The sequence below is a fragment of the Micropterus dolomieu genome, linkage group LG09, assembly GCF_021292245.1.
Source record: "Micropterus dolomieu isolate WLL.071019.BEF.003 ecotype Adirondacks linkage group LG09, ASM2129224v1, whole genome shotgun sequence".
Lineage (NCBI taxonomy): Eukaryota > Metazoa > Chordata > Actinopteri > Centrarchiformes > Centrarchidae > Micropterus > Micropterus dolomieu.
The window spans coordinates 21,671,569-21,680,378 of NC_060158.1; the positions used below are offsets into that span (position 1 = coordinate 21,671,569).

Here is an 8,810-nt window from a genome sequence, read left to right on the forward strand (position 1 = left end):
CCCTCTCCAGTGTATTTTTACATTTCTGTAATCATTTCCTTACAATGTTGATTACCACATAGTATTTTGACAAATAACTTAATTTTGTGCTCAAAGTTGCAAAAGTTGCTTAGTTGTTAAAACGGGGTGGTGACAAATGAGTATAGTTCCATAAGTCATACGTCAATTTCCAATTGCATGCCTCGTTAAAAAAACTCAAGCTGTCACGCCTGTAATTTACTTAGAACTTACAGTAGGTATGTCTCTCTGTGTCTGATGGTCGTTTGTCTTTCTAGTTTAGTTAATGTTAGCTAAGTTACCTAAGTTGTAGTTAGCCAGGTGTAGTTAGCTAGCATAGTTATTGCAGAAAGTTAGCTAACAGAGGGTCTACATTTTATTTTTTAGTTTCCTCCTCCTCCTTGGTTTAGTGTGCTGTTCATTTTCATTATGGCATTTGTGTTTGCAGTGTTTGTAATCAGTGTTTGGACATCTTGGGTTGGAGGACAGATGACAGAAAACGTGTCGCATTTTCTCCAGCAAACTTTTTATACACAGACGGCAACGCACATTTTACTGACCGTTTCACCGATGATTCAGCGGAGCTGAGGAGCGATGCTATCAGCATTGCTGAAACGGTGAGTTGTGCACTCAAATTATTTATTCACACTAGCGAACTAATGTTAGTTGACGAAGTAAAAACGTTAATTAGCATGACGTGTTGTCTGTGTGTGAGTGAGTATTACATCCTACTAATTAATTTCAATTCATGAGGCAGGTCTGAATCCAGCCATGGGCTTCTCTGTGTGGAGTTTGCATGTTCTTCCTGTTTATGTGTGTGTTTTGTAGATGTGTAAGTTGATTAGTTTTATAAAGGGAGCACTCATGGCTTTGGCCAAGTAAGAGGCAAAAAAGTGACAAGAGCAGCTGTGCAGCTGCTCTTGTCATAGGTCATAGCTTCTCTGACAATGAAAACTTATCTGTATCCAAACTTTTGGTAAATTTTTAATTATGAGCATTGACACCACAAGTGTGTGGCTTCACTGCTTGTTTTTGTCAACTGGCAGCCCATTAATATGGAGGTCCTGAAAGCTCAGCGCACTGAAACTTAAGAAGGCACATTATACATACAAATTATTTAACACATCTCAGACTGAACGTCAGCAGAGAAGGAGCATTATAAGCTTCGTAAAGGTTGATGTTATGGCAGGGCTGATGGTTGCTACGTTTAGTTTGGCTTTTGTTATAATTACATTTTCTTCTTTACAGAAAGGAAAGACCTGAATCTGTGGAGGCCAGTCATTATTAAACAGCTGTACTTGACTGCAGCTTCTTCCACTCTAACTGAGATGTGATGGTGAGCCATGTTCATAACATCCATGAACACGGCACGCTGGAACCAGCTACAACATAACTTATACGGTTTGTGGTTAAAAATCATTAGTGGTCAAGTCTTCAGTGGTGCTGGTTGGTGCCTGTTTTAATTTGATTTCAGTACCTCCAGAAATAAAATATTGTTGAGATAAATTTCCCAGATTGTGCAAAGAATTTGAATAATTTTATAAATGGAAATGCATCACACCAACATTTGTGCTGAAGAAAATCACAACTAATTCTGTAGAGTAAAGATTCTGTTTTGAAACAGCCATTTTGGAGATTAAGAGTAAAAACACATGAACAAGACATTTTACAAATTACAAAAAATACTAGCTTCATGAAGATATAATTTATTGCAGGGCTGTTTTACTGGACTGCAACAGTTTTAGCTTGGTGTACCTTATTAACAGAAACTAGTATACAGGTGAAACTCGAAAAATTAGCATATCATGCAAATTCATTTATTTCAGTAATTCAATTTAAAAGGTGAAACTAATATTATATAGACTCATTACATGCAAAGTGAGATATTTCAAGCTTTTATTTTATATAATTTCGATGATTATGGCATACAGCTTATGAAAACCCCAAATTCAAAATCTCAGAAAATTTGAATATTATGAAAAGGTTCGGTATTGTAGGCTCAGAGTGTCACACTCTAATCAGCTAATTAATCCAAAACACCTGCGAAGGGTTCCTGAGCCTTTAATTGGTCTCTCAGTCTGGTTCAGTGGAATTCACAATCATGGGGAAGACTGCTGACCTGACAGTTGTGCAGAAAACCATCATTGACACCCTCCACAAGGAGGGAAAACCTCAAAAGGTAATTGCAAAAGAAGTTGGATGTTCTCAAAGTGCTGTATCAAGGCACATTAATAGAAAGTTAAGTGGAAGGGAAAAGTGTGGAAGAAAAAGGTGCAAGAGCAGCAGGGATGACTGTAGCCTGGAGAGGATTGTCAGGAAAAGGCCATTCAAATGTGTGGGGGAGCTTCACAAGGAGTGGACTGAGGCTGGAGTTACTGCATCAAGAGCCACCCACACACAGACTGGTCCTGGACATGGGCTTCAAATGTCGTATTCCTCTTGTCAAGCTGCTCTTGAACAACAAACAACGTCAGAAGCGTCTTACCTGGGCTAAAGAAAAAAAGAACTGGTCTGTTTCTCAGTGGTCCAAAGTCCTCGTTCCTGATGAGAGCAGACTTTGCATCTCATTTGGAAACCAAGGTCCCAGAGTCTGGAGGAAGAATCGAGAGGCACACAATCCAAGATGCTTGAAGTCCAGTGTGAAGTTTCCACAGTCTGGTTTGGGGAGCCATGTCATCTGCTGGTGTTGGTCCACTGTGCTTTATTAAGTCCAGAGTCAGTGCAGCCGTCTACCAGGACATTTTAGAGCACTTTATGCTTCCTTAAGCAGACGAGCTTTATGGAGATGCTGACTTCATTTTCCAGCAGGACTTGGCACCTGCCCACACTGCCAAAACCTGGTTCAATGACCATGGGATTACTGTGCTTGATTGGCCAGCAAACTCGCCTGACCAAAACCCCATAGAGAATCTATGGGGCATTGCCAAGAGAAAGATGAAAGACATGAGTGCGAACAATGCAGAAGAGCTGAAGACCGCTATTGAAGCATCCTGGTCTTCCATAACACCTCAGCATCCATGCCACGCTGCATTGAGGCAGTAATTCATGCAAAAGGGGCTCAAACCAAGTACTGAGTACATATGCATGATTATACTCTTCACACGGCTGACATTTCTGTATTTAAAATCTATTTTTTTATTTTTTTTATTTTTTCATGTAATATTCTAATTTTCTGAGATTTTGAATTTGGGGTTTTCATAAGCTGTACGCAAAAATCATCGAAATTATATCAAATAAAGGCTTGAAATATTTCACTTGTAATTAGTCTATATAATATATTAGTCTCACCTTTTAAGTTGAATTACTGAAATAAATGAACTTTTGTGTGATATGCTAATTTTCTGAGTTTTACTTGTACATGGATATTCTGTGCAAACAAAAGCTAATGCCACTTTTTATTCACAAGGTGGCAGCGTTGGCTCACAACACAAGAAGAATTGGGTCTAACAAATATTTTATATGTTGTCTTTACTTATGGGTTTTTTCACACGTACAACTTGTGAACTGCATGATCTGCCTTTTCCACAGGTTTCTCTCGGTAGTTCTGCATTTCAACCACGATGGAAGCTGGTATGTTATATTCTATAAACATGTTTTTCCTTTCCCCAGCATACACAGAAGTCTTGGTTCACGGTTTTCAGGTTAAGATCTTAATTAATTAATATTATCCTCAGACAAAGACATACTCAGTCACATTTGTCTATTTGTAAGATTTCTAAAAAAACATCTCTAAAAGAGAGATTTAGATGAAATCTGATAAACAAATATGTCTCAGCCAACACTTTAGGTTTGACTTTTGTTGTGCTCAACATTGCAAGAAAGTATTTTGTTTTGTCACTGTACTCAGTTAAAAGAATGGTCTGTGGGTATTTTCATGTAGAGCCAGTAAATGTTATTGAAAATATTTTCTATTTATAAAATCTTGAGAATTGTACAGCTTTGGTTTGCTCTGGAGTCTTTTCAAGTTTAAAATGTTTTTATTTTGACCATACCCATTTGGTGTATCAACACAAATATTTTAGTTCCAATCTTGTGTTATTGTTAATTGCAATTTATAAGTATTAGAATACATCAATAGTTTTATAAAAAAAACATGTTTAACCATTAATGCACTATGCATCTGTTCAATATGATTGCAACCGCATAAAATGTGATTTATTTTATTGTCAACTGAGGCTGTATAAAATGTGTAAATATCCCATTCTTCAGGACACAACACATAAAGGTAAGGACTTCATAATGTGCCTGCCTTAGGCCCAGCAGACTGCCTGTAAGCTGTATGGTATGCTTAGTAATATAGGGACACAATATCTACAGCTAAAGCTGGTGAAAATATCTTATAGCCTACATAAAAAGAAATAACTCAGATTCCGTTTTAATCTCTTCAGTTTACTTTTTATCCTCTTAATAAAGTTCATAACAAGTCAACTTTACATGCAGAAGATCAAGTATACGGTTTTATTCTGACTATAGACAAAATAGCACAGTTCAACAGAGTAACAGACCACCCCCGCTGGCTGGAGGGGGTCTTTAAGCATTTTGCAGAGAAACACTGAGAAAGATGCTATTGATTACGTAATAAGACTCAGATGGTGGATATTTCACAAGCACACACCAGCTAAAGCAACAGTGAACACACTGGTGCAGCAGATATAACTGGGTACAACGTTGGTTTCGGTTTCGATAGGCTTCCTCATTAACAAGCCTCTTCCGTGCACCTGCGCCTAAAAACTGAATGGCAGGTGGAAATCGCGAGTGCTATGTGATTTCGTCCACTTTATAAAACAGCCCGCTGCTGATGGAGAAAGTCAACAGGGCCAACAAATACAGGAAGAAAGAAACAGAGTTTGAGCAAGCCGCTGTGTTTGCAGCAGATGTGTATGCGTGCTTGTGTGAGAATATCAGAACTGTTTAAATATAGGAGAAACAAATGTGCGTTGTCCAAGAAAGTAACTTAAGCAACAAAAAAAGCCACCGATTACTGCATTATAGGGCTGACCCCGAATAGTTGAAGATTTGATGCTTCGATGGGCGGAGCCTGAATCGACTGTCAATCTCACAGTAGAAGCTTCACAGCGAAACAAGGATCATGCCATTTTGGCTATATGGAGGTGCTCAATGTCTGATTTTACATAGAACCACCGGTTTTCTCCCAATAAGTTAATATACAGCCTATTACTATATATATTTCAATGTTTAATGCTGTAAATAAACATGTGAAAAGAATAAAACTTCCAATAAATATTTTTGAAGTGCATGAATTAATCCAAAATTTCGGGACTTTCGGATAATTTATCACTGTCGATAAACCACATAAAGAATATTTTATCATTTTTAAATAACCGGCTACTTGAAATAGACCCTTCTAGAGAAAGAGCGCCTCAGTTTAGCTGGAAATTTACAGTGTGAGTTGAATGAAAAGAGACTGCAGCTCTGCAGCTTCTCAAGATTAAAGCGGAGCTACCGTGTGAATTTTGTGTTGCCATTCATATAATTAAGATATTTACACCATAAATTGGTGCAGAAGATGTCTCCACAATGCAGTAAATTAAGAGTTTAATGCTCAAAATCTTCGGTGGGAGGACCCTTGCACCCCCCACTCATATTTCAGCATTGAATATTTCGTCAAAATAGTTTTTAAATATCTTCAAATCTTGTTCTTGTGACCAAGTCTTTCATCACACCCCTAGTTTCAGACTTTATGTCTCCACCTCTTTTCGACACAAAGTGCCTTACTGTTACATATGGTGGGCCTACTGCTTATAATATTTTACCATCTCTACACAAATGTGGCCTAAGTAGTGAATGTTTGTTTGTGTGGATGCGTGTGTGGTAATGTGGGCTGGTGTGGCTACAGTGCCAGGGCTGAATTTTTGTCCCAGTCCGCCCCTGCAGGCCACTGTAACTTACACTGTGTATTACTGGTAAACTAAGGGCTTTTTGCTGACCCATTTCTCTCTGCTCTGCTGCCATTCACCAGCGCACATGTTCACACACACACACACACACACACACACACACCCACCCCCTCACTCTGTCTCTTCCTCCAGTACCACACACCCACACACACACACACACACAAACAAAGCAAACCAGTTGGGATCAGCCATCACTAACATGACAACAAACAGACAAGACAGTACTGACCCATTGTTTGTGTTAAACAGAAAAGCTAATGTTACTGCAGAAACGGAGCCTCTGCATCGGTTTTCATTCCTTTCAGATCTTGGGCTATCGCTACCTGTTGCTGATTGGCTGGAACAATGTTGTGGGCCACTTTCTTTGTGTTCCATTTATGGACCCTGGGCTGTGTCGGAAAACCTGATTTTTTTTCAGAGCACACACAAAACGGAGAGCTAGCGAACCGTGAGGAAATATTTGTTGAATGTAAACAAAAAGTGTATTGGATTAAAATTGCTTAGTATCCCTTAAATGCACTGAACATTGTACAGTGTAATCTCTGCTTATGGTTTTCCAAAATGAATACTTGTTTACTACCAACATGCGTCAGCCTCCTGAACCAACCTAAAAAATGATCTTGACTGACTGTTTAATACTCTGAATGATTAGATTGTTTATCACGCAGCATGACCCTATTCTAATGCAGGCTTCCTTGGCAAATAACATTTTCATGAGCGCCTGTTGTTTCCCCCGTGTTGCTTAGACAGATGTCTATTGCAGAAATCAATTTTAATTTGTACATAATTCAGCATGTCGAAAGGATCAAATGCATGCAGATGTGTGAACAATGAACTCATTGTGTTGGATTTCTTTTCTATTATTTTGTACTAACAGTAGCTGAATGCAAATATTAAAGTGAGATGAAGCAGTCTTGCTGCATACATTCAAATTGCATTTTGATGAATGCATGCCATGGATGTCACAGATCATTTCACAAGGGTTAACAATTGGTGGTGAGACTGGTGGGGTGGTTTCCTTAGTATGCACACATGAGCGGGAATCAGCCAGAAAATTTCTCAGTGTTATTTCTCACTTTAGAGAGAGCGATAGGGTGACATCACTAAAATCCTGCTTTTCTCCCCAAATGCGGCATGTCAACCATCTTCTGGGGCCTTGTCAGCAGCCAAAAGGTTTTAATGGAACTGTGTTTTGGGATTTGCACATGTCACCCGTGTTGTTTGAGAGACGGATACTGTCGAGGGGGAAAGAGAGAGGAAAGACCTCTTTGAGTGTCAAGGCGCTGAAAGGAGACATGAAGTCCGCCGAGAGAATAGTTGTTTCAGTCCTCTTATCCTTTCCTGCCGACACACACAGATGCAAACTCACATCGTCAGTTTCTCTCCCCGAGAAGTTCTCTGTGAGCATCGAAGGTAGAGATAGGCCTGGGTGTTGGGCGATTGAACTGCCGGGTGCCTATTCTGCACTACACATCTTCATTTAACCAGATTGAACACCTGCTGCGATTGGGAAGCAATTTCTATTTCCCTGCTTGGCTCTGTGCTTCTACTGCCTGTGAACCAAAGTTTGAGCAGGAGTTTTTCTATTTCAGATATGGTCCTCAGATCCGGTATTCATCAAAACATTTCATTGGAAGCACATTTACAGCTGGTTGTTAACCACTTTCATTTACATGAAAGTAACATTCATTTAAAATGTCAAGATTAAATAGTGAAGTTTCAAATGAAGTTTCAAATGAAAATGCAGCCAGCTTTCCATCTGTTTATTTTGTTGTAATAGCATTTGCTAATGTCTGTCCCTCCTGCCCCGCTGACATTTGTGTCATTAAATCTGAATGACAAAATTTCTGCAAACTCCCTACTGAAAAACAGCTGTTTGCACATTTGGCACATTTGGTTATGAAGTTTGATTTTAACTTACTTTTATAATCCAAGCAAAACACACATACTGAGCATTAACTGAAATATTTTTAAGAAAATCAAATACTAAAGCTCTCCTGCAGGCTTCTACTGTTAAGTCTCCCATGAAATAATTCATTATTTAATCCAAGCAAAACACACATATGAATGAAATAATGAATTATTATTCATTATTTCATTAATGCATTAGTGTTTGAGTTTGAGTTTAGCATTTATTAAAGCTATAAACCCTAATAAATACAGACGTCCTTACTATCCCTGCGTGAATGTCTCATTGATGAAGGTATTATGAATTAATAAATCCTCCCAAGAAACAACTGACAGCTGATGAACAGTTTTTCTCATAAAATCTTGAACTGATTACACAACACATACAGAAAAAGAGGTGGATTTCCTGTATTACCTTTTGACTGACTTCTGTTTTTTCTCTCCCTCTTTCTTGTTTTGTTCTTCCCACGCTGCCCTCTCCATGACAGCTGAATCACAGCTGCTGTACATGATGCTGCATTTGTTTTCAGTTCATGAAACTTGTAAAACCAAGTTGCCCCCCCACCATTTTCCTGTGTGACTCCAAATCTGTAACCTCAAAGCACTAAAGTGTGTTGGCCCCAGTGGGAGCTAATTGAAAAGCAATTACACACCAGGTGTGAATGTCCCGGGTTGACCATCAGACGTCTGATTAGAATCACTGTCGCTGCAGAGAATGCCTATGGGTTACATTGTAAACACGAAAGCGAGTTAATGCCAATTAACTCATGATTACCACGTTGACATTAGTCTATCATCATGACATCTGAGTCTAATACCTTATAGCCCCTTTTCCACTGCACGGAACCAGCTCGATTCGCCTCGACTCGCCTCGCCTTTTTTTGGTTTTCCATTGCGGAAAGGTTGTACCTTTTCCTTCTCCAGGTTGTACCTTTTTTCGTATCACCTCCGTCGAGGTTCCAAGCAAGCTGAGGGATACTAAAATGT

At 39.0% G+C, this 8,810-nt stretch overlaps 1 long non-coding RNA gene across 1 annotated transcript; it reads left to right on the top strand.

Moving 5' to 3' along the window:
- Positions 1 to 201: 201 nt before the first annotated feature.
- On the top strand, positions 202 to 1,330 carry LOC123976994. The gene is made up of 3 exons (XR_006826490.1): positions 202 to 236; positions 446 to 614; positions 1,246 to 1,330. It is a non-coding gene; the product is annotated as an uncharacterized LOC123976994 (long non-coding RNA).
- Positions 1,331 to 8,810: the final 7,480 nt, after the last annotated feature.